Source organism: Ambystoma mexicanum, chromosome 1q (assembly GCF_040938575.1).
Source record: "Ambystoma mexicanum isolate Mex_15411 chromosome 1q, UKY_AmexF1_1, whole genome shotgun sequence".
Lineage (NCBI taxonomy): Eukaryota > Metazoa > Chordata > Amphibia > Caudata > Ambystomatidae > Ambystoma > Ambystoma mexicanum.
Genome location: NC_090922.1, coordinates 230,419,344 through 230,445,829, shown reverse-complemented (window position 1 = coordinate 230,445,829; position 26,486 = coordinate 230,419,344).

Below are 26,486 nucleotides of genomic sequence, written 5' to 3'. Positions count from 1 at the left end.
TTGCAGCCTGAAAGGGGCATTAACCCGCATCCTAGACCCCTGAAATTCCCAAAAATATTTCTGCCACGAAAAATGCATCCTATACCCCTGAAAGCTCAGAATATGTTAGCAGCCCAAAGAAGGCCTTAAAATGCATTTTAGGCCTACAAAAATGTTGAAAACTTTGGAAGCCCAAAAAAGGGGTTTATAGGCATCCTAGAGCCCCTAAAGTCCAGAAAATGTTGGTGGACCAAAAACTGTGTCAGAGAGCTCTGAATGTCCCAAAAACATTTGCAGACTTAAAAATGCATTAACCCGCATCCTAGACCACTGAAATTCCCAGAATATTTGTGGCACGACAAATGCATCTTACACCCCTGAAAGTTCAGAAAATGTTGGCAGCTCAAAAAAGACATTAAAATGCATTTTAGACCTGCAAAAATGTTGAAAACTTTGGAGGCCCAAAAAAGGGGTTTACAGGCATCCTAGACCCCCTAAAGTCCAGAAAATGATGGTGGACTAAAAATGGTGTCAGAGAGCTCTGAATGTCCCAAAAACATTTGCAGCCTGAAAGGGGCATTAACCCGCATCCTAGACCACTGAAATTTCCCGAAATATTTTTGGCGCGAAAAATGCATCCTACACCCCTGAAAGTTCAGAAAATGTTGGCAGCTCAAAAAGATGCCTTAAAATGCATCTAGGCCTTCAAAAATGTTGAAAACCTTGAAGGTCCAAAAAAGGGGTTTACAGGCACCCTAGACCCCCTAAAGTCCAGAAAATGTTGGTGGACCAAAAACGGTGTCAGAGAGCTCTGAATGTCCCAAAAACATTTGCAGACTTAAACGGGCATTAACCCGCATCCGAGACCACTGAAATTCCCAGAAATATTTTTGGCACGAAAAATGCATCCTACACCGCTGAAAGCTCAGAATATGTTAGCAGCCCAAAGAAGGCCTTAAAATGCATTTTAGGCCTACAAAAATGTTGAAAACTTTGTAAACCCAAAAAAGGGGTTTATAGGCATCCTAGAGCCCCTAAAGTCCAGAAAATGTTGGTGGACCAAAAACTGCGTCAGAGAGCTCTGAATGTTCCAAAAACATTTGCAGACTTAAAGATGCATTAACCCGAATCCTAGACCACTGAAATTCCCAGAAATATTTTTGGCACGAAAAATGCATCCTACACCCCTGAAAGTTCAGAAAATGTTGGCAGCTCAAAAAAGGCATTAAAATGCATTTTAGACCTGCAAAAATGTTGAAACCTTTGGAGGCCCAAAAAAGGGGTTTACAGGCATCCTAGACCCCCTAAAGTCCAGAGAATGTTGGTGGACCAAATATAGTGTCAGAGAGCTCTGAATGTCCCAAAAACATTTGCAGCCTGAAAGGGGCATTAACCCGAATCCTAGACCACTGAAATTCCCAAAACTATTTTTGTCACGGAAAATGCATCCTACACCCCTGAAAGTTCAGAAAATTGTGGCAGCTCAAAACAAATGCCTTAAAATGCATTTTAGGCCTTCAAAAATGTTGAAAACTTTGGAGACCCAAAAAAGGGGTTTACAGGCATCCTAGACCCTCTAAAGTCCAGAAAATATTGGTGGACCAAAAACTGTGTCAGAGAGATTTGAATGTCCCAAAAACATTTTCAGCCTGAAAGGGGCATTAACCCGCATCCTAGACCACTGAAATTCCCAAAAATATTTTTGGCACGAAAAATGCATCCTACACCCCTGAAAGTTCAGAATATGTTAGCAGCCCAAAAAAGGCCTTAAAATGCATTGTAGGCCTGCAAAAATGTAAAAAAAAAATCTTTGGAGGCCCAAAAAAGGGGTTTATAGGCATCCTAGACCCCCTAAAGTCCAGAAAATATTGGTGGACTAAAACCTGTGTCAGAGAGCTCTGAATGTCCCAAAAACATTTGCAGCCTGAAAGGGGCATTAACCCGCATCCTAGACCACTGAAATTCCCAAAAATATTTCTGCCACGAAAAATGCATCCTATACCCCTGAAAGCTCAGAATATGTTAGCAGCCCAAAGAAGGCCTTAAAATGCATTTTAGGCCTAAAAAAATGTTGAAAACTTTGGACGCCCAAAAAAGGGGTTTATAGGCACCCTAGAGCCCCTAAAGTCCAGAAAATGTTGGTGGACCAAAAACTGTGTCAGAGATCTCTGAATGTCCCAAAAACATTTGCAGACTTAAAGATGCATTAACCCGCATCCTAGACCACTGAAATTCCCAGAAATATTTTTGGCACGAAAAATGCATCCTACACCCCTGAAAGTTCAGAAAATGTTGGCAGCCCAAAAAAGGCATTAAAATGCATTTTAGACCTCCAAAAATGTTGAACACTTTGGAGGCCCAGAAAAGAGGTTTACAGGCATCCTAGACCCCCTAAAGTCCAGAGAATGTTGGTGGACCAAATATGGTGTCAGAGAGCTCTGAATGTCCCAAAAACATTTGCAGCCTGAAAGGGGCATTAACCCGCATCCTAGACCACTGAAATTCCCAAAAATATTTTTGGCACGGAAAATGCATCCTACACCCATGAAAGTTCAGAAAATGTTGGCAGCTCAAAACAAATGCCTTAAAATGCATCTTAGGCCTTCAAAAATGTTGAAAACTTTGGAGACCCAAAAAAGGGGTTTACAGGCATCCTAGACCCCCTAAAGTCCAGAAAATATTGGTGGACCAAAAACTGTGTCAGAGAGCTTTGAATGTCCCAAAAACATTTGCAGCCTGAAAGGGGCATTAACCCGCATCCTAGACCACTGAAATTCCCAGAAATATTTTTGGCACGAAAAATGCATCCTACACCCCTGAAATTTCCGAATATGTTAGCAGCCCAAAAAAGGCATTAAAATGCATTTTAGACCTGCAAAAAATGTTGAAAACTTTGGAGGCCCAAAAAAAGGGTTTACAGGCATCCTAGATCCCCTAAAGTCCAGAAAATGTTGGTGGACCAAAAACTGTGTCAGAGAGCTCTGAATGTCCCAAAAACATTTGCAGACTTAAAGGGGAATTAACCCGCATCCAAGACCACTGAAATTCCCAGAAATATTTTTGGCACGAAAAATGCATCCTACACCCCTGAAAGTTCAGAATATGTTAGCAGCCCAAAGAAGGCCTTAAAATGCATTTTAGGCCTAAAAAAATGTTGAAAACTTTGGAAGCCCAAAAAAGAGGTTTATAGGCATCCTAGAGCCCCTAAAGTCCAGAAAATGTTGGTGGACCAAAAACTGTGTCAGAGATCTCTGAATGTCCCAAAAACATTTGCAGACTTAAAGATGCATTAACCCGCATCCTAGACCACTGAAATTCCCAGAAATATTTTTGGCACGAAAAATGCATCCTACACCCCTGAAAGTTCAGAAAATGTTGGCAGCCCAAAAAAGGCATTAAAATGCATTTTAGACCTCCAAAAATGTTGAAAACTTTGGAGGCCCAAAAAAGGGGTTTACAGGCATCCTAGACACCCTAAAGTCCAGAGAATGTTGGTGGAAAAAATATGGTGTCAGAGAGCCCTGAATGTCCCAAAACATTTGCAGCCTGAAAGGGGCATTAACCCGCATCCTAGACCACTGAAATTCCCAAAAATATTTTTGGCACGAAAAATGCATCCTACACCCCTGAAAGTTCTGAAACTGATGGCAGCTCAAAAAAAAGGCCTTAAAATGCATCTTATGCCTTCAAAAATGATGAAAACTTTGGAGGCCCAAAAATGGAGTTTACAGGCCTCCTAGACCCCTAAAGTCCAGAAAATGATGGTGGACTAAAAATGGTGTCAGAGAGCTCTGAATGTCCCAAAAACATTTGCAGCCTGAAAGGGGCATTAACCCGCATCCTAGACCACTGAAATTTCCCGAAATATTTTTGGCGCGAAAAATGCATCCTACACCCCTGAAAGTTCAGAAAATGTTGGCAGCTCAAAAAAATGCCTTAAAATGCATCTAGGCCTTCAAAAATGTTGAAAACCTTGGAGGTCCAAAAAAGGGGTTTACAGGCACCCTAGACCCCCTAAAGTCCAGAAAATGTTGGTGGACCAAAAACGGTGTCAGAGAGCACTGAATGTCCCAAAAACATTTGCAGACTTAAACGGGCATTAACCCGCATCCGAGACCACTGAAATTCCCAGAAATATTTTTGGCACGAAAAATGCATCCTACACCGCTGAAAGCTCAGAATATGTTAGCAGCCCAAAGAAGGCCTTAAAATGCATTTTAGGCCTACAAAAATGTTGAAAACTTTGTAAGCCCAAAAAAGGGGTTCATAGGCATCCTAGACCCCCTAAAGTCCAGAAAATATTGGTGGACCAAAAACTGTGTCAGAGAGTTTTGAATGTCCCAAAAACATTTTCAGCCTGAAAGGGGCATTAACCCGCATCCTAGACCACTGAAATTCCCAAAAATATTTTTGGCACGAAAAATGCATCCTACACCCCTGAAAGTTCAGAAAATGTTGGCAGCTCAAAAAAGGCATTAAAATGCATTTTAGACCTGCAAAAATGTTGAAAACTTTGGAGGCCCAAAAAAGGGGTTTACAGGCATCCTAGACCCCCTAAAGTCCAGAGAATGTTGGTGGACCAAATATAGTGTCAGAGAGCTCTGAATGTCCCAAAAACATTTGCAGCCTGAAAGGGGCATTAACCCGCATCCTAGACCACTGAAATTCCCAAAACTATTTTTGTCACGGAAAATGCATCCTACACCCCTGAAAGTTCAGAAAATTTTGGCAGCTCAAAACAAATGCCTTAAAATGCATTTTAGGCCTTCAAAAATGTTGAAAACTTTGGAGACCCAAAAAAGGGGTTTACAGGCATCCTAGACCCTCTAAAGTCCAGAAAATATTGGTGGACCAAACACTGTGTCAGAGAGTTTTGAATGTCCCAAAAACATTTTCAGCCTGAAAGGGGCATTAACCCGCATCCTAGACCACTGAAATTCCCAAAAATATTTTTGGCACGAAAAATGCATCCTACACCCCTGAAAGTTCAGAATATGTTAGCAGCCCAAAAAAGGCCTTAAAATGCATTATAGGCCTGCAAAAATGTAAAAAAAAAATCTTTGGAGGCCCAAAAAAGGGGTTTATAGGCATCCTAGACCCCCTAAAGTCCAGAAAATATTGGTGGACTAAAACCTGTGTCAGAGAGCTTTGAATGCCCCAAAACATTTGCAGCCTGAAAGGGGCATTAACCCGCATCCTAGACCACTGAAATTTCCCAAAATATTTTTGGCACGAAAAATGCATCCTACACCCCTGAAAGTTCAGAAAATCTTGGCAGCTCAAAAAAATGCCTTAAAATGCATCTTAGGCCTTCAAAAATGTTGAAAACTTTGGAGGCCCAAAAACAGGCTTTACAGGCACCCTAGACCCCCTAAAGTCCAGAAAATGTTGGTGGACCAAAAACGGTGGCAGAGAGCTCTGAATGTCCCAAAAACATTTGCAGCCTGAAAGGGGCATTAACCCGCATCCTAGACCACTGAAATTCCCAAAAATATTTCTGCCACGAAAAATGCATCCTATACCCCTGAAAGCTCAGAATATGTTAGCAGCCCAAAAAAGGCATTAAAATGCATTTTAGACCTCCAAAAAGGTTGAACACTTTGGAGGCCCAGAAAAGAGGTTTACAGGCATCCTAGACCCCCTAAAGTCCAGAGAATGTTGGTGGACCAAATATGGTGTCAGAGAGCTCTGAATGTCCCAAAAACATTTGCAGCCTGAAAGGGGCATTAACCCGCATCCTAGACCACTGAAATTCCCAAAAATATTTTTGGCACGAAAAATGCATCCTACACCCCTGAAATTTCCGAATATGTTAGCAGCCCAAAAAAGGCATTAAAATGCATTTTAGACCTGCAAAACATGTTGAAAACTTTGGAGGCCCAAAAAAAGGGTTTACAGGCATCCTAGATCCCCTAAAGTCCAGAAAATGTTGGTGGACCAAAAACTGTGTCAGAGAGCTCTGAATGTCCCAAAAACATTTGCAGACTTAAAGGGGAATTAACCCGCATCCAAGACCACTGAAATTCCCAGAAATATTTTTGGCACGAAAAATGCATCCTACACCCCTGAAGGTTCAGAATATGTTAGCAGCCCAATAAAGGCATTCAAATGCATTTTAGACCTACAAAAATGTTGAAAACTTTGGAGGCCCAAAAAAGGGGTTTACAGGCATTCTAGACCCCCTAAAGTCCAGAGAATGTTGGTGGACCAAATACGGTGTCAGAGAGCTCTGAATGTCCCAAAAACATTTGCAGCCTGAAAGGGGCATTAACCCGCATCCTAGACCACTGAAATTCCCAAAAATATTTTTGCCACGGAAAATGCATCCTACACCCCTGAAAGTTCAGAAAATTTTGGCAGCTCAAAACAAATGCCTTAAAATGCATCTTAGGCCTTCAAAAATGTTGAAAACTTTGGAGACCCAAAAAAGGGGTTTACAGGCATCCTAGACCCCCTAAAGTCCAGAAAATATTGGTGGACCAAAAACTGTGTCAGAGAGCTTTGAATGTCCCAAAAACATTTTCAGCCTGAAAGGGGCATTAACCCGCATCCTAGACCACTGAAATTCCCAAAAATATTTTTGGCACGAAAAATGCATCCTACACCCCTGAAAGTTCAGAATATGTTAGCAGCCCAAAAAAGGCCTTAAAATGCATTATAGGCCTGCAAAAATGTAAAAACAAATCTTTGGAGGCCCAAAAAAGGGGTTTATAGGCATCCTAGACCCCCTAAAGTCCAGAAAATATTGGTGGACTAAAACCTGTGTCAGAGAGCTTTGAATGCCCCAAAACATTTGCAGCCTGAAAGGGGCATTAACCCGCATCCTAGACCACTGAAATTCCCAAAAATATTTCTGCCACGAAAAATGCATCCTATATCCCTGAAAGCTCAGAATATGTTATCAGCCCAAAGAAGGCCTTAAAATGCATTTTAGGCCTAAAAAAATGTTGAAAACTTTGGAAGCCCAAAAAAGAGGTTTATAGGCATCCTAGAGCCCCTAAAGTCCAGAAAATGTTGGTGGACCAAAAACTGTGTCAGAGATCTCTGAATGTCCCAAAAACATTTGCAGACTTAAAGATGCATTAACCCGCATCCTAGACCACTGAAATTCCCAGAAATATTTCTGCCACGAAAAATGCATCCTATACCCCTGAAAGCTCAGAATATGTTAGCAGCCCAAAGAAGGCCTTAAAATGCATTTTAGGCCTAAAAAAATGTTGAAAACTTTGGATGCCAAAAAAAGGGGTTTATAGGCATCCTAGAGCCCCTAAAGTCCAGAAAATGTTGGTGGACCAAAAACTGTGTCAGAGATCTCTGAATGTCCCAAAAACATTTGCAGACTTAAAGATGCATTAACCCGCATCCTAGACCACTGAAATTCCCAGAAATATTTTTGGCACGAAAAATGCATCCTACACCCCTGAAAGTTCAGAAAATGTTGGCAGCCCAAAAAAGGCATTAAAATGCATTTTAGACCTCCAAAAATGTTGAACACTTTGGAGGCCCAGAAAAGAGGTTTACAGGCATCCTAGACCCCCTAAAGTCCAGAGAATGTTGGTGGACCAAATATGGTGTCAGAGAGCTCTGAATGTCCCAAAAACATTTGCAGCCTGAAAGGGGCATTAACCCGCATCCTAGACCACTGAAATTCCCAAAAATATTTTTGGCACGGAAAATGCATCCTACACCCCTGAAAGTTCAGAAAATGTTGGCAGCTCAAAACAAATGCCTTAAAATGCATCTTAGGCCTTCAAAAATGTTGAAAACTTTGGATGCCCAAAAAAGGGGTTTATAGGCATCCTAGACCCCCTAAAGTCCAGAAAATGTTGGTGGACCAAAAACTGTGTCAGAGATCTCTGAATGTCCCAAAAACATTTGCAGACTTAAAGATGCATTAACCCGCATCCTAGACCACTGAAATTCCCAGAAATATTTCTGCCACGAAAAATGCATCCTATACCCCTGAAAGCTCAGAATATGTTAGCAGCCCAAAGAAGGCCTTAAAATGCATTTTAGGCCTAAAAAAATGTTGAAAACTTTGGATGCCAAAAAAAGGGGTTTATAGGCATCCTAGAGCCCCTAAAGTCCAGAAAATGTTGGTGGACCAAAAACTGTGTCAGAGATCTCTGAATGTCCCAAAAACATTTGCAGACTTAAAGATGCATTAACCCGCATCCTAGACCACTGAAATTCCCAGAAATATTTTTGGCACGAAAAATGCATCCTACACCCCTGAAAGTTCAGAAAATGTTGGCAGCCCAAAAAAGGCATTAAAATGCATTTTAGACCTCCAAAAATGTTGAACACTTTGGAGGCCCAGCAAAGAGGTTTACAGGCATCCTAGACCCCCTAAAGTCCAGAGAATGTTGGTGGACCAAATATGGTGTCAGAGAGCTCTGAATGTCCCAAAAACATTTGCAGCCTGAAAGGGGCATTAACCCGCATCCTAGACCACTGAAATTCCCAAAAATATTTTTGCCACGGAAAATGCATCCTACACCCCTGAAAGTTCAGAAAATTTTGGCAGCTCAAAACAATTGCCTTAAAATGCATCTTAGGCCTTCAAAAATGTTGAAAACTTTGGAGACCCAAAAAAGGGGTTTACAGGCATCCTAGACCCCCTAAAGTGCAGAAAATATTGGTGGACCAAAAACTGTGTCAGAGAGCTTTGAATGTCCCAAAAACATTTGCAGCCTGAAAGGGGCATTAACCCGCATCCTAGACCACTGAAATTCCCAGAAATATTTTTGGCACGAAAAATGCATCCTACACCCCTGAAATTTCTGAATATGTTAGCAGCCCATTAAAGGCATTAAAATGCATTTTAGACGTACAAAAATGTTGAAAACTTTGGAGGCCCAAAAAAGGGGTTTACAGGCATCCTAGACCCCCTAAAGTCCAGAAAATATTGGTGGACTAAAACCTGTGTCAGAGAGCTTTGAATGCCCCAAAACATTTGCAGCCTGAAAGGGGCATTAACCCGCATCCTAGACCACTGAAATTTCCCAAAATATTTTTGGCACGGAAAATGCATCCTACACCCCTGAAAGTTCAGAAAATGTTGGCAGTTCAAAAAAATGCCTTAAAATGCATGTTAGGCCTTCAAAAGTGTTGAAAACTTTGGAGGCCCAAAAACAGGCTTTACAGGCACCCTAGACCCCTTAAAGTCCAGAAAATGTTGGTGGACCAAAAACGGTGGCAGAGAGCTCTGAATGTCCCAAAAACATTTGCAGCCTGAAAGGGGCATTAACCTGCATCCTAGACCACTGAAATTCCCAAAAATATTTCTGCCACGAAAAATGCATCCTATACCCCTGAAAGCTCAGAATATGTTAGCAGCCCAAAGAAGGCCTTAAAATGCATTTTAGGCCTAAAAAAATGTTGAAAACTTTGGATGCCCAAAAAAGGGGTTTATAGGCATCCTAGAGCCCCTAAAGTCCAGAAAATGTTGGTGGACCAAAAACTGTGTCAGAGATCTCTGAATGTCCCAAAAACATTTGCAGACTTAAAGATGCATTAACCCGCATCCTAGACCACTGAAATTCCCAGAAATATTTTTGGCACGAAAAATGCATCCTACACCCCTGAAAGTTCAGAAAATGTTGGCAGTTCAAAAAAATGCCTTAAAATGCATGTTAGGCCTTCAAAAGTGTTGAAAACTTTGGAGGCCCAAAAACAGGCTTTACAGGCACCCTAGACCCCTTAAAGTGCAGAAAATGTTGGTGGACCAAAAACGGTGGCAGAGAGCTCTGAATGTCCCAAAAACATTTGCAGCCTGAAAGGGGCATTAACCTGCATCCTAGACCACTGAAATTCCCAAAAATATTTCTCCCACGAAAAATGCATCCTATACCCCTGAAAGCTCAGAATATGTTAGCAGCCCAAAGAAGGCCTTAAAATGCATTTTAGGCCTAAAAAAATGTTGAAAACTTTGGATGCCCAAAAAAGGGGTTTATAGGCATCCTAGAGCCCCTAAAGTCCAGAAAATGTTGGTGGACCAAATATGGTGTCAGAGAGCTCTGAATGTCCCAAAAACATTTGCAGCTTGAAAGGGTCATTAACCCGCATCCTAGACCACTGAAATTCCCAAAAATATTTTTGGCACGGAAAATGCATCCTACACCCCTGAAAGTTCAGAAAATGTTGGCAGCTCAAAACAAATGCCTTAAAATGCATCTTAGGCCTTCAAAAATGTTGAAAACTTTGGAGACCCAAAAAAGGGGTTTACAGGCATCCTAGACCCCCTAAAGTGCAGAAAATATTGGTGGACCAAAAACTGTGTCAGAGAGCTTTGAATGTCCCAAAAACATTTGCAGCCTGAAAGGGGCATTAACCCGCATCCTAGACCACTGAAATTCCCAGAAATATTTTTGGCACGAAAAATGCATCCTACACCCCTGAAATTTCTGAATATGTTAGCAGCCCAATAAAGGCATTAAAATGCATTTTAGACCTACAAAAATGTTGAAAACTTTGGAGGCCCAAAAAAGGGGTTTACAGGCATCCTAGACCCCCTAAAGTCCAGAGAATGTTGGTGGACCAAATATGGTGTCAGAGAGCTCTGAATGTCCCAAAAACATTTGCAGACTTAAAGGGGAATTAACCCGCATCCTAGACCACTGAAATTCCCAGAAATATTTTTGGCACGAAAAATGCATCCTACACCCCTGAAGGTTCAGAATATGTTAGCAGCCCAATAAAGGCATTAAAATGCATTTTAGACCTACAAAAATGTTGAAAACTTTGGAGGCCCAAAAAAGGGGTTTACAGGCATCCTAGACCCCCTAAAGTCCAGAGAATGTTGGTGGACCAAATATGGTGTCAGAGAGCTCTGAATGTCCCAAAACATTTGCAGCCTGAAAGGGGTATTAACCCGCATCCTAGACTACTGAAATTCCCAAAAATATTTTTGGCACGGATAATGCATCCTACACCCCTGAAAGTTCTGAAACTGTTGGCAGCACAAAAAAGGCCTTAAAATGCATCTTATGCCTTCAAAAATGATGAAAACTTTGGAGGCCCAAAAATGGAGTTTAAAGGCCTCCTAGACCCCTAAAGTCCAAAAAATGTTGGTGGACCAAAAATGGTGTCAGAGAGCTCTGAATGTCCCAAAAACATTTGCAGCCTGAAAGGGGCATTAACCCGCATCCTAGACCACTGAAATTTCCCAAAATATTTTTGGCACGAAAAATGCATCCTACACCCCTGAAAGTTCAGAATATGTTAGCAGCCCAAAGAAGGCCTTAAAATGCATTTTAGGCCTACACAAATGTTGAAAACTTTGTAAGCCCAAAAAAGGGGTTTATAGGCATCCTAGAGCCCCTAAAGTCCAGAAAATGTTGGTGGACCAAAAACTGTGTCAGAGAGCTCTGAATGTCCCAAAAACATTTGCAGCCTGAAAGGGGCATTAACCCGCATCCTAGACCACTGAAATTCCCAAAAATATTTCTGCCACGAAAAATGCATCCTATACCCCTGAAAGCTCAGAATATGTTAGCAGCCCAAAGAAGGCCTTAAAATCCATTTTAGGCCTAAAAAAATGTTGAAAACTTTGGATGCCCAAAAAAGGGGTTTATAGGCATCCTAGACCCCCTAAAGTCCAGAAAATGTTGGTGGACCAAAAACTGTGTCAGAGATCTCTGAATGTCCCAAAAACATTTGCAGACTTAAAGATGCATTAACCCGCATCCTAGACCACTGAAATTCCCAGAAATATTTCTGCCACGAAAAATGCATCCTATACCCCTGAAAGCTCAGAATATGTTAGCAGCCCAAAGAAGGCCTTAAAATGCATTTTAGGCCTAAAAAAATGTTGAAAACTTTGGATGCCAAAAAAAGGGGTTTATAGGCATCCTAGAGCCCCTAAAGTCCAGAAAATGTTGGTGGACCAAAAACTGTGTCAGAGATCTCTGAATGTCCCAAAAACATTTGCAGACTTAAAGATGCATTAACCCGCATCCTAGACCACTGAAATTCCCAGAAATATTTTTGGCACGAAAAATGCATCCTACACCCCTGAAAGTTCAGAAAATGTTGGCAGCCCAAAAAAGGCATTAAAATGCATTTTAGACCTCCAAAAATGTTGAACACTTTGGAGGCCCAGAAAAGAGGTTTACAGGCATCCTAGACCCCCTAAAGTCCAGAGAATGTTGGTGGACCAAATATGGTGTCAGAGAGCTCTGAATGTCCCAAAAACATTTGCAGCCTGAAAGGGGCATTAACCCGCATCCTAGACCACTGAAATTCCCAAAAATATTTTTGGCACGGAAAATGCATCCTACACCCCTGAAAGTTCAGAAAATGTTGGCAGCTCAAAACAAATGCCTTAAAATGCATCTTAGGCCTTCAAAAATGTTGAAAACTTTGGATGCCCAAAAAAGGGGTTTATAGGCATCCTAGACCCCCTAAAGTCCAGAAAATGTTGGTGGACCAAAAACTGTGTCAGAGATCTCTGAATGTCCCAAAAACATTTGCAGACTTAAAGATGCATTAACCCGCATCCTAGACCACTGAAATTCCCAGAAATATTTCTGCCACGAAAAATGCATCCTATACCCCTGAAAGCTCAGAATATGTTAGCAGCCCAAAGAAGGCCTTAAAATGCATTTTAGGCCTAAAAAAATGTTGAAAACTTTGGATGCCAAAAAAAGGGGTTTATAGGCATCCTAGAGCCCCTAAAGTCCAGAAAATGTTGGTGGACCAAAAACTGTGTCAGAGATCTCTGAATGTCCCAAAAACATTTGCAGACTTAAAGATGCATTAACCCGCATCCTAGACCACTGAAATTCCCAGAAATATTTTTGGCATGAAAAATGCATCGTACACCCCTGAAAGTTCAGAAAATGTTGGCAGCCCAAAAAAGGCATTAAAATGCATTTTAGACCTCCAAAAATGTTGAACACTTTGGAGGCCCAGAAAAGAGGTTTACAGGCATCCTAGACCCCCTAAAGTCCAGAGAATGTTGGTGGACCAAATATGGTGTCAGAGAGCTCTGAATGTCCCAAAAACATTTGCAGCCTGAAAGGGGCATTAACCCGCATCCTAGACCACTGAAATTCCCAAAAATATTTTTGGCACGGAAAATGCATCCTACACCCCTGAAAGTTCAGAAAATGTTGGCAGCTCAAAACAAATGCCTTAAAATGCATCTTAGGCCTTCAAAAATGTTGAAAACTTTGGAGACCCAAAAAAGGGGTTTACAGGCATCCTAGACCCCCTAAAGTGCAGAAAATATTGGTGGACCAAAAACTGTGTCAGAGAGCTTTGAATGTCCCAAAAACATTTGCAGCCTGAAAGGGGCATTAACCCGCATCCTAGACCACTGAAATTCCCAGAAATATTTTTGGCACGAAAAATGCATCCTACACCCCTGAAATTTCTGAATATGTTAGCAGCCCAATAAAGGCATTAAAATGCATTTTAGACCTACAAAAATGTTGAAAACTTTGGAGGCCCAAAAAAGGGGTTTACAGGCATCCTAGACCCCCTAAAGTCCAGAGAATGTTGGTGGACCAAATATGGTGTCAGAGAGCTCTGAATGTCCCAAAAACATTTGCAGACTTAAAGGGGAATTAACCCGCATCCTAGACCACTGAAATTCCCAGAAATATTTTTGGCACGAAAAATGCATCCTACACCCCTGAAGGTTCAGAATATGTTAGCAGCCCAATAAAGGCATTAAAATGCATTTTAGACCTACAAAAATGTTGAAAACTTTGGAGGCCCAAAAAAGGGGTTTACAGGCATCCTAGACCCCCTAAAGTCCAGAGAATGTTGGTGGACCAAATATGGTGTCAGAGAGCTCTGAATGTCCCAAAACATTTGCAGCCTGAAAGGGGTATTAACCCGCATCCTAGACTACTGAAATTCCCAAAAATATTTTTGGCACGGATAATGCATCCTACACCCCTGAAAGTTCTGAAACTGTTGGCAGCACAAAAAAGGCCTTAAAATGCATCTTATGCCTTCAAAAATGATGAAAACTTTGGAGGCCCAAAAATGGAGTTTAAAGGCCTCCTAGACCCCTAAAGTCCAGAAAATGTTGGTGGACCAAAAATGGTGTCAGAGAGCTCTGAATGTCCCAAAAACATTTACAGCCTGAAAGGGGCATTAACCTGCATCCTAGACCACTGAAATTTCCCAAAATATTTTTGGCACGAAAAATGCATCCTACACCCCTGAAAGTTCAGAATATGTTAGCAGCCCAAAGAAGGCCTTAAAATGCATTTTAGGCCTACACAAATGTTGAAAACTTTGTAAGCCCAAAAAAGGGGTTTATAGGCATCCTAGAGCCCCTAAAGTCCAGAAAATGTTGGTGGACCAAAAACTGTGTCAGAGAGCTCTGAATGTCCCAAAAACATTTGCAGCCTGAAAGGGGCATTAACCCGCATCCTAGACCACTGAAATTCCCAAAAATATTTCTGCCACGAAAAATGCATCCTATACCCCTGAAAGCTCAGAATATGTTAGCAGCCCAAAGAAGGCCTTAAAATCCATTTTAGGCCTAAAAAAATGTTGAAAACTTTGGATGCCCAAAAAAGGGGTTTATAGGCATCCTAGACCCCCTAAAGTCCAGAAAATGTTGGTGGACCAAAAACTGTGTCAGAGATCTCTGAATGTCCCAAAAACATTTGCAGACTTAAAGATGCATTAACCCGCATCCTAGACCACTGAAATTCCCAGAAATATTTCTGCCACGAAAAATGCATCCTATACCCCTGAAAGCTCAGAATATGTTAGCAGCCCAAAGAAGGCCTTAAAATGCATTTTAGGCCTAAAAAAATGTTGAAAACTTTGGATGCCAAAAAAAGGGGTTTATAGGCATCCTAGAGCCCCTAAAGTCCAGAAAATGTTGGTGGACCAAAAACTGTGTCAGAGATCTCTGAATGTCCCAAAAACATTTGCAGACTTAAAGATGCATTAACCCGCATCCTAGACCACTGAAATTCCCAGAAATATTTTTGGCACGAAAAATGCATCCTACACCCCTGAAAGTTCAGAAAATGTTGGCAGCCCAAAAAAGGCATTAAAATGCATTTTAGACCTCCAAAAATGTTGAACACTTTGGAGGCCTAGAAAAGAGGTTTACAGGCATCCTAGACCCCCTAAAGTCCAGAGAATGTTGGTGGACCAAATATGGTGTCAGAGAGCTCTGAATGTCCCAAAAACATTTGCAGCCTGAAAGGGGCATTAACCCGCATCCTAGACCACTGAAATTCCCAAAAATATTTTTGGCACGGAAAATGCATCCTACACCCCTGAAAGTTCAGAAAATGTTGGCAGCTCAAAACAAATGCCTTAAAATGCATCTTAGGCCTTCAAAAATGTTGAAAACTTTGGATGCCCAAAAAAGGGGTTTATAGGCATCCTAGACCCCCTAAAGTCCAGAAAATGTTGGTGGACCAAAAACTGTGTCAGAGATCTCTGAATGTCCCAAAAACATTTGCAGACTTAAAGATGCATTAACCCGCATCCTAGACCACTGAAATTCCCAGAAATATTTCTGCCACGAAAAATGCATCCTATACCCCTGAAAGCTCAGAATATGTTAGCAGCCCAAAGAAGCCCTTAAAATGCATTTTAGGCCTAAAAAAATGTTGAAAACTTTGGATGCCAAAAAAAGGGGTTTATAGGCATCCTAGAGCCCCTAAAGTCCAGAAAATGTTGGTGGACCAAAAACTGTGTCAGAGATCTCTGAATGTCCCAAAAACATTTGCAGACTTAAAGATGCATTAACCCGCATCCTAGACCACTGAAATTCCCAGAAATATTTTTGGCACGAAAAATGCATCCTACACCCCTGAAAGTTCAGAAAATGTTGGCAGCCCAAAAAAGGCATTAAAATGCATTTTAGACCTCCAAAAATGTTGAACACTTTGGAGGCCCAGAAAAGAGGTTTACAGGCATCCTAGACCCCCTAAAGTCCAGAGAATGTTGGTGGACCAAATATGGTGTCAGAGAGCTCTGAATGTCCCAAAAACATTTGCAGCCTGAAAGGGGCATTAACCCGCATCCTAGACCACTGAAATTCCCAAAAATATTTTTGGCACGGAAAATGCATCCTACACCCCTGAAAGTTCAGAAAATGTTGGCAGCTCAAAACAAATGCCTTAAAATGCATCTTAGGCCTTCAAAAATGTTGAAAACTTTGGAGACCCAAAAAAGGGGTTTACAGGCATCCTAGACCCCCTAAAGTGCAGAAAATATTGGTGGACCAAAAACTGTGTCAGAGAGCTTTGAATGTCCCAAAAACATTTGCAGCCTGAAAGGGGCATTAACCCGCATCCTAGACCACTGAAATTCCCAGAAATATTTTTGGCACGAAAAATGCATCCTACACCCCTGAAATTTCTGAATATGTTAGCAGCCCAATAAAGGCATTAAAATGCATTTTAGACCTACAAAAATGTTGAAAACTTTGGAGGCCCAAAAAAGGGGTTTACAGGCATCCTAGACCCCCTAAAGTCCAGAGAATGTTGGTGGACCAAATATGGTGTCAGAGAGCTCTGAATGTCCCAAAAACATTTGCAGACTTAAAGGGGAATTAACCCGCATCCTAGACCACTGAAATTCCCAGAAATATTTTTGGCACGAAAAATGCATCCTACACCGCTGAAAGCTCAGAATATGTTAGCAGCCCAAAGAAGGCCTTAAAATGCATTTTAGGCCTACAAAAATGTTGAAAACTTTGTAAACCCAAAAAAGGGGTTTATAGGCATCCTAGAGCCCCTAAGGTCCAGAAAATGTTGGTGGACCAAAAACTGCGTCAGAGAGCTCTGAATGTTCCAAAAACATTTGCAGACTTAAAGATGCATTAACCCGAATCCTAGACCACTGAAATTCCCAGAAATATTTTTGGCACGAAAAATGCATCCTACACCCCTGAAAGTTCAGAAAATGTTGGCAGCTCAAAAAAGGCATTAAAATGCATTTTAGACCTGCAAAAATGTTGAAACCTTTGGAGGCCCAAAAAAGGGGTTTACAGGCATCCTAGACCCCCTAAAGTCCAGAGAATGTTGGTGGACCAAATATAGTGTCAGAGAGCTCTGAATGTCCCAAAAACATTTGCAGCCTGAAAGGGGCATTAACCCGCATCCTAGACCACTGAAATTCCCAAAACTATTTTTGTCACGGAAAATGCATCCTACACCCCTGAAAGTTCAGAAAATTGTGGCAGCTCAAAACAAATGCCTTAAAATGCATTTTAGGCCTTCAAAAATGTTGAAAACTTTGGAGACCCAAAAAAGGGGTTTACAGGCATCCTAGACCCTCTAAAGTCCAGAAAATATTGGTGGACCAAAAACTGTGTCAGAGAGATTTGAATGTCCCAAAAACATTTTCAGCCTGAAAGGGGCATTAACCCGCATCCTAGACCACTGAAATTCCCAAAAATATTTTTGGCACGAAAAATGCATCCTACACCCCTGAAAGTTCAGAATATGTTAGCAGCCCAAAAAAGGCCTTAAAATGCATTGTAGGCCTGCAAAAATGTAAAAAAAAAATCTTTGGAGGCCCAAAAAAGGGGTTTATAGGCATCCTAGACCCCCTAAAGTCCAGAAAATATTGGTGGACTAAAACCTGTGTCAGAGAGCTCTGAATGTCCCAAAAACATTTGCAGCCTGAAAGGGGCATTAACCCGCATCCTAGACCACTGAAATTCCCAAAAATATTTCTGCCACGAAAAATGCATCCTATACCCCTGAAAGCTCAGAATATGTTAGCAGCCCAAAGAAGGCCTTAAAATGCATTTTAGGCCTAAAAAAATGTTGAAAACTTTGGACGCCCAAAAAAGGGGTTTATAGGCACCCTAGAGCCCCTAAAGTCCAGAAAATGTTGGTGGACCAAAAACTGTGTCAGAGATCTCTGAATGTCCCAAAAACATTTGCAGACTTAAAGATGCATTAACCCGCATCCTAGACCACTGAAATTCCCAGAAATATTTTTGGCACGAAAAATGCATCCTACACCCCTGAAAGTTCAGAAAATGTTGGCAGCCCAAAAAAGGCATTAAAATGCATTTTAGACCTCCAAAAATGTTGAACACTTTGGAGGCCCAGAAAAGAGGTTTACAGGCATCCTAGACCCCCTAAAGTCCAGAGAATGTTGGTGGACCAAATATGGTGTCAGAGAGCTCTGAATGTCCCAAAAACATTTGCAGCCTGAAAGGGGCATTAACCCGCATCCTAGACCACTGAAATTCCCAAAAATATTTTTGGCACGGAAAATGCATCCTACACCCATGAAAGTTCAGAAAATGTTGGCAGCTCAAAACAAATGCCTTAAAATGCATCTTAGGCCTTCAAAAATGTTGAAAACTTTGGAGACCCAAAAAAGGGGTTTACAGGCATCCTAGACCCCCTAAAGTCCAGAAAATATTGGTGGACCAAAAACTGTGTCAGAGAGCTTTGAATGTCCCAAAAACATTTGCAGCCTGAAAGGGGCATTAACCCGCATCCTAGACCACTGAAATTCCCAGAAATATTTTTGGCACGAAAAATGCATCCTACACCCCTGAAATTTCCGAATATGTTAGCAGCCCAAAAAAGGCATTAAAATGCATTTTAGACCTGCAAAAAATGTTGAAAACTTTGGAGCCCCAAAAAAAGGGTTTACAGGCATCCTAGATCCCCTAAAGTCCAGAAAATGTTGGTGGACCAAAAACTGTGTCAGAGAGCTCTGAATGTCCCAAAAACATTTGCAGACTTAAAGGGGAATTAACCCGCATCCAAGACCACTGAAATTCCCAGAAATATTTTTGGCACGAAAAATGCATCCTACACCCCTGAAAGTTCAGAATATGTTAGCAGCCCAAAGAAGGCCTTAAAATGCATTTTAGGCCTAAAAAAATGTTGAAAACTTTGGAAGCCCAAAAAAGAGGTTTATAGGCATCCTAGAGCCCCTAAAGTCCAGAAAATGTTGGTGGACCAAAAACTGTGTCAGAGATCTCTGAATGTCCCAAAAACATTTGCAGACTTAAAGATGCATTAACCCGCATCCTAGACCACTGAAATTCCCAGAAATATTTTTGGCACGAAAAATGCATCCTACACCCCTGAAAGTTCAGAAAATGTTGGCAGCCCAAAAAAGGCATTAAAATGCATTTTAGACCTCCAAAAATGTTGAAAACTTTGGAGGCCCAAAAAAGGGGTTTACAGGCATCCTAGACACCCTAAAGTCCAGAGAATGTTGGTGGAAAAAATATGGTGTCAGAGAGCCCTGAATGTCCCAAAACATTTGCAGCCTGAAAGGGGCATTAACCCGCATCCTAGACCACTGAAATTCCCAAAAATATTTTTGGCACGAAAAATGCATCCTACACCCCTGAAAGTTCTGAAACTGATGGCAGCTCAAAAAAAAGGCCTTAAAATGCATCTTATGCCTTCAAAAATGATGAAAACTTTGGAGGCCCAAAAATGGAGTTTACAGGCCTCCTAGACCCCTAAAGTCCAGAAAATGATGGTGGACTAAAAATGGTGTCAGAGAGCTCTGAATGTCCCAAAAACATTTGCAGCCTGAAAGGGGCATTAACCCGCATCCTAGACCACTGAAATTTCCCGAAATATTTTTGGCGCGAAAAATGCATCCTACACCCCTGAAAGTTCAGAAAATGTTGGCAGCTCAAAAAAATGCCTTAAAATGCATCTAGGCCTTCAAAAATGTTGAAAACCTTGGAGGTCCAAAAAAGGGGTTTACAGGCACCCTAGACCCCCTAAAGTCCAGAAAATGTTGGTGGACCAAAAACGGTGTCAGAGAGCACTGAATGTCCCAAAAACATTTGCAGACTTAAACGGGCATTAACCCGCATCCGAGACCACTGAAATTCCCAGAAATATTTTTGGCACGAAAAATGCATCCTACACCGCTGAAAGCTCAGAATATGTTAGCAGCCCAAAGAAGGCCTTAAAATGCATTTTAGGCCTACAAAAATGTTGAAAACTTTGTAAGCCCAAAAAAGGGGTTCATAGGCATCCTAGACCCCCTAAAGTCCAGAAAATATTGGTGGACCAAAAACTGTGTCAGAGAGTTTTGAATGTCCCAAAAACATTTTCAGCCTGAAAGGGGCATTAACCCGCATCCTAGACCACTGAAATTCCCAAAAATATTTTTGGCACGAAAAATGCATCCTACACCCCTGAAAGTTCAGAAAATGTTGGCAGCTCAAAAAAGGCATTAAAATGCATTTTAGACCTGCAAAAATGTTGAAAACTTTGGAGGCCCAAAAAAGGGGTTTACAGGCATCCTAGACCCCCTAAAGTCCAGAGAATGTTGGTGGACCAAATATAGTGTCAGAGAGCTCTGAATGTCCCAAAAACATTTGCAGCCTGAAAGGGGCATTAACCCGCATCCTAGACCACTGAAATTCCCAAAACTATTTTTGTCACGGAAAATGCATCCTACACCCCTGAAAGTTCAGAAAATTTTGGCAGCTCAAAACAAATGCCTTAAAATGCATTTTAGGCCTTCAAAAATGTTGAAAACTTTGGAGACCCAAAAAAGGGGTTTACAGGCATCCTAGACCCTCTAAAGTCCAGAAAATATTGGTGGACCAAACACTGTGTCAGAGAGTTTTGAATGTCCCAAAAACATTTTCAGCCTGAAAGGGGCATTAACCCGCATCCTAGACCACTGAAATTCCCAAAAATATTTTTGGCACGAAAAATGCATCCTACACCCCTGAAAGTTCAGAATATGTTAGCAGCCCAAAAAAGGCCTTAAAATGCATTATAGGCCTGCAAAAATGTAAAAAAAAAATCTTTGGAGGCCCAAAAAAGGGGTTTATAGGCATCCTAGACCCCCTAAAGTCCAGAAAATATTGGTGGACTAAAACCTGTGTCAGAGAGCTTTGAATGCCCCAAAACATTTGCAGCCTGAAAGGGGCATTAACCCGCATCCTAGACCACTGAAATTTCCCAAAATATTTTTGGCACGAAAAATGCATCCTACACCCCTGAAAGTTCAGAAAATCTTGGCAGCTCAAAAAAATGCCTTAAAATGCATCTTAGGCCTTCAAAAATGTTGAAAACTTTGGAGGCCCAAAAACAGGCTTTACAGGCACCCTAGACCCCCTAAAGTCCAGAAAATGTTGGTGGACCAAAAACGGTGGCAGAGAGCTCTGAATGTCCCAAAAACATTTGCAGCCTGAAAGGGGCATTAACCCGCATCCTAGACCACTGAAATTCCCAAAAATATTTCTGCCACGAAAAATGCATCCTATACCCCTGAAAGCTCAGAATATGTTAGCAGCCCAAAAAAGGCATTAAAATGCATTTTAGACCTCCAAAAAGGTTGAACACTTTGGAGGCCCAGAAAAGAGGTTTACAGGCATCCTAGACCCCCTAAAGTCCAGAGAATGTTGGTGGACCAAATATGGTGTCAGAGAGCTCTGAATGTCCCAAAAACATTTGCAGCCTGAAAGGGGCATTAACCCGCATCCTAGACCACTGAAATTCCCAAAAATATTTTTGGCACGAAAAATGCATCCTACACCCCTGAAATTTCCGAATATGTTAGCAGCCCAAAAAAGGCATTAAAATGCATTTTAGACCTGCAAAACATGTTGAAAACTTTGGAGGCCCAAAAAAAGGGTTTACAGGCATCCTAGATCCCCTAAAGTCCAGAAAATGTTGGTGGACCAAAAACTGTGTCAGAGAGCTCTGAATGTCCCAAAAACATTTGCAGACTTAAAGGGGAATTAACCCGCATCCAAGACCACTGAAATTCCCAGAAATATTTTTGGCACGAAAAATGCATCCTACACCCCTGAAGGTTCAGAATATGTTAGCAGCCCAATAAAGGCATTCAAATGCATTTTAGACCTACAAAAATGTTGAAAACTTTGGAGGCCCAAAAAAGGGGTTTACAGGCATTCTAGACCCCCTAAAGTCCAGAGAATGTTGGTGGACCAAATACGGTGTCAGAGAGCTCTGAATGTCCCAAAAACATTTGCAGCCTGAAAGGGGCATTAACCCGCATCCTAGACCACTGAAATTCCCAAAAATATTTTTGCCACGGAAAATGCATCCTACACCCCTGAAAGTTCAGAAAATTTTGGCAGCTCAAAACAAATGCCTTAAAATGCATCTTAGGCCTTCAAAAATGTTGAAAACTTTGGAGACCCAAAAAAGGGGTTTACAGGCATCCTAGACCCCCTAAAGTCCAGAAAATATTGGTGGACCAAAAACTGTGTCAGAGAGCTTTGAATGTCCCAAAAACATTTTCAGCCTGAAAGGGGCATTAACCCGCATCCTAGACCACTGAAATTCCCAAAAATATTTTTGGCACGAAAAATGCATCCTACACCCCTGAAAGTTCAGAATATGTTAGCAGCCCAAAAAAGGCCTTAAAATGCATTATAGGCCTGCAAAAATGTAAAAACAAATCTTTGGAGGCCCAAAAAAGGGGTTTATAGGCATCCTAGACCCCCTAAAGTCCAGAAAATATTGGTGGACTAAAACCTGTGTCAGAGAGCTTTGAATGCCCCAAAACATTTGCAGCCTGAAAGGGGCATTAACCCGCATCCTAGACCACTGAAATTCCCAAAAATATTTCTGCCACGAAAAATGCATCCTATATCCCTGAAAGCTCAGAATATGTTATCAGCCCAAAGAAGGCCTTAAAATGCATTTTAGGCCTAAAAAAATGTTGAAAACTTTGGAAGCCCAAAAAAGAGGTTTATAGGCATCCTAGAGCCCCTAAAGTCCAGAAAATGTTGGTGGACCAAAAACTGTGTCAGAGATCTCTGAATGTCCCAAAAACATTTGCAGACTTAAAGATGCATTAACCCGCATCCTAGACCACTGAAATTCCCAGAAATATTTCTGCCACGAAAAATGCATCCTATACCCCTGAAAGCTCAGAATATGTTAGCAGCCCAAAGAAGGCCTTAAAATGCATTTTAGGCCTAAAAAAATGTTGAAAACTTTGGATGCCAAAAAAAGGGGTTTATAGGCATCCTAGAGCCCCTAAAGTCCAGAAAATGTTGGTGGACCAAAAACTGTGTCAGAGATCTCTGAATGTCCCAAAAACATTTGCAGACTTAAAGATGCATTAACCCGCATCCTAGACCACTGAAATTCCCAGAAATATTTTTGGCACGAAAAATGCATCCTACACCCCTGAAAGTTCAGAAAATGTTGGCAGCCCAAAAAAGGCATTAAAATGCATTTTAGACCTCCAAAAATGTTGAACACTTTGGAGGCCCAGAAAAGAGGTTTACAGGCATCCTAGACCCCCTAAAGTCCAGAGAATGTTGGTGGACCAAATATGGTGTCAGAGAGCTCTGAATGTCCCAAAAACATTTGCAGCCTGAAAGGGGCATTAACCCGCATCCTAGACCACTGAAATTCCCAAAAATATTTTTGGCACGGAAAATGCATCCTACACCCCTGAAAGTTCAGAAAATGTTGGCAGCTCAAAACAAATGCCTTAAAATGCATCTTAGGCCTTCAAAAATGTTGAAAACTTTGGATGCCCAAAAAAGGGGTTTATAGGCATCCTAGACCCCCTAAAGTCCAGAAAATGTTGGTGGACCAAAAACTGTGTCAGAGATCTCTGAATGTCCCAAAAACATTTGCAGACTTAAAGATGCATTAACCCGCATCCTAGACCACTGAAATTCCCAGAAATATTTCTGCCACGAAAAATGCATCCTATACCCCTGAAAGCTCAGAATATGTTAGCAGCCCAAAGAAGGCCTTAAAATGCATTTTAGGCCTAAAAAAATGTTGAAAACTTTGGATGCCAAAAAAAGGGGTTTATAGGCATCCTAGAGCCCCTAAAGTCCAGAAAATGTTGGTGGACCAAAAACTGTGTCAGAGATCTCTGAATGTCCCAAAAACATTTGCAGACTTAAAGATGCATTAACCCGCATCCTAGACCACTGAAATTCCCAGAAATATTTTTGGCACGAAAAATGCATCCTACACCCCTGAAAGTTCAGAAAATGTTGGCAGCCCAAAAAAGGCATTAAAATGCATTTTAGACCTCCAAAAATGTTGAACACTTTGGAGGCCCAGAAAAGAGGTTTACAGGCATCCTAGACCCCCTAAAGTCCAGAGAATGTTGGTGGACCAAATATGGTGTCAGAGAGCTCTGAATGTCCCAAAAACATTTGCAGCCTGAAAGGGGCATTAACCCGCATCCTAGACCACTGAAATTCCCAAAAATATTTTTGCCACGGAAAATGCATCCTACACCCCTGAAAGTTCAGAAAATTTTGGCAGCTCAAAACAATTGCCTTAAAATGCATCTTAGGCCTTCAAAAATGTTGAAAACTTTGGAGACCCAAAAAAGGGGTTTACAGGCATCCTAGACCCCCTAAAGTGCAGAAAATATTGGTGGACCAAAAACTGTGTCAGAGAGCTTTGAATGTCCCAAAAACATTTGCAGCATGAAAGGGGCATTAACCCGCATCCTAGACCACTGAAATTCCCAGAAATATTTTTGGCACGAAAAATGCATCCTACACCCCTGAAATTTCTGAATATGTTAGCAGCCCATTAAAGGCATTAAAATGCATTTTAGACGTACAAAAATGTTGAAAACTTTGGAGGCCCAAAAAAGGGGTTTACAGGCATCCTAGACCCCCTAAAGTCCAGAAAATATTGGTGGACTAAAACCTGTGTCAGAGAGCTTTGAATGCCCCAAAACATTTGCAGCCTGAAAGGGGCATTAACCCGCATCCTAGACCACTGAAATTTCCCAAAATATTTTTGGCACGGAAAATGCATCCTACACCCCTGAAAGTTCAGAAAATGTTGGCAGTTCAAAAAAATGCCTTAAAATGCATGTTAGGCCTTCAAAAGTGTTGAAAACTTTGGAGGCCCAAAAACAGGCTTTACAGGCACCCTAGACCCCTTAAAGTCCAGAAAATGTTGGTGGACCAAAAACGGTGGCAGAGAGCTCTGAATGTCCCAAAAACATTTGCAGCCTGAAAGGGGCATTAACCTGCATCCTAGACCACTGAAATTCCCAAAAATATTTCTGCCACGAAAAATGCATCCTATACCCCTGAAAGCTCAGAATATGTTAGCAGCCCAAAGAAGGCCTTAAAATGCATTTTAGGCCTAAAAAAATGTTGAAAACTTTGGATGCCCAAAAAAGGGGTTTATAGGCATCCTAGAGCCCCTAAAGTCCAGAAAATGTTGGTGGACCAAAAACTGTGTCAGAGATCTCTGAATGTCCCAAAAACATTTGCAGACTTAAAGATGCATTAACCCGCATCCTAGACCACTGAAATTCCCAGAAATATTTTTGGCACGAAAAATGCATCCTACACCCCTGAAAGTTCAGAAAATGTTGGCAGTTCAAAAAAATGCCTTAAAATGCATGTTAGGCCTTCAAAAGTGTTGAAAACTTTGGAGGCCCAAAAACAGGCTTTACAGGCACCCTAGACCCCTTAAAGTGCAGAAAATGTTGGTGGACCAAAAACGGTGGCAGAGAGCTCTGAATGTCCCAAAAACATTTGCAGCCTGAAAGGGGCATTAACCTGCATCCACGACCACTGAAATTCCCAAAAATATTTCTCCCACGAAAAATGCATCCTATACCCCTGAAAGCTCAGAATATGTTAGCAGCCCAAAGAAGGCCTTAAAATGCATTTTAGGCCTAAAAAAATGTTGAAAACTTTGGATGCCCAAAAAAGGGGTTTATAGGCATCCTAGAGCCCCTAAAGTCCAGAAAATGTTGGTGGACCAAATATGGTGTCAGAGAGCTCTGAATGTCCCAAAAACATTTGCAGCTTGAAAGGGTCATTAACCCGCATCCTAGACCACTGAAATTCCCAAAAATATTTTTGGCACGGAAAATGCATCCTACACCCCTGAAAGTTCAGAAAATGTTGGCAGCTCAAAACAAATGCCTTAAAATGCATCTTAGGCCTTCAAAAATGTTGAAAACTTTGGAGACCCAAAAAAGGGGTTTACAGGCATCCTAGACCCCCTAAAGTGCAGAAAATATTGGTGGACCAAAAACTGTGTCAGAGAGCTTTGAATGTCCCAAAAACATTTGCAGCCTGAAAGGGGCATTAACCCGCATCCTAGACCACTGAAATTCCCAGAAATATTTTTGGCACGAAAAATGCATCCTACACCCCTGAAATTTCTGAATATGTTAGCAGCCCAATAAAGGCATTAAAATGCATTTTAGACCTACAAAAATGTTGAAAACTTTGGAGGCCCAAAAAAGGGGTTTACAGGCATCCTAGACCCCCTAAAGTCCAGAGAATGTTGGTGGACCAAATATGGTGTCAGAGAGCTCTGAATGTCCCAAAAACATTTGCAGACTTAAAGGGGAATTAACCCGCATCCTAGACCACTGAAATTCCCAGAAATATTTTTGGCACGAAAAATGCATCCTACACCCCTGAAGGTTCAGAATATGTTAGCAGCCCAATAAAGGCATTAAAATGCATTTTAGACCTACAAAAATGTTGAAAACTTTGGAGGCCCAAAAAAGGGGTTTACAGGCATCCTAGACCCCCTAAAGTCCAGAGAATGTTGGTGGACCAA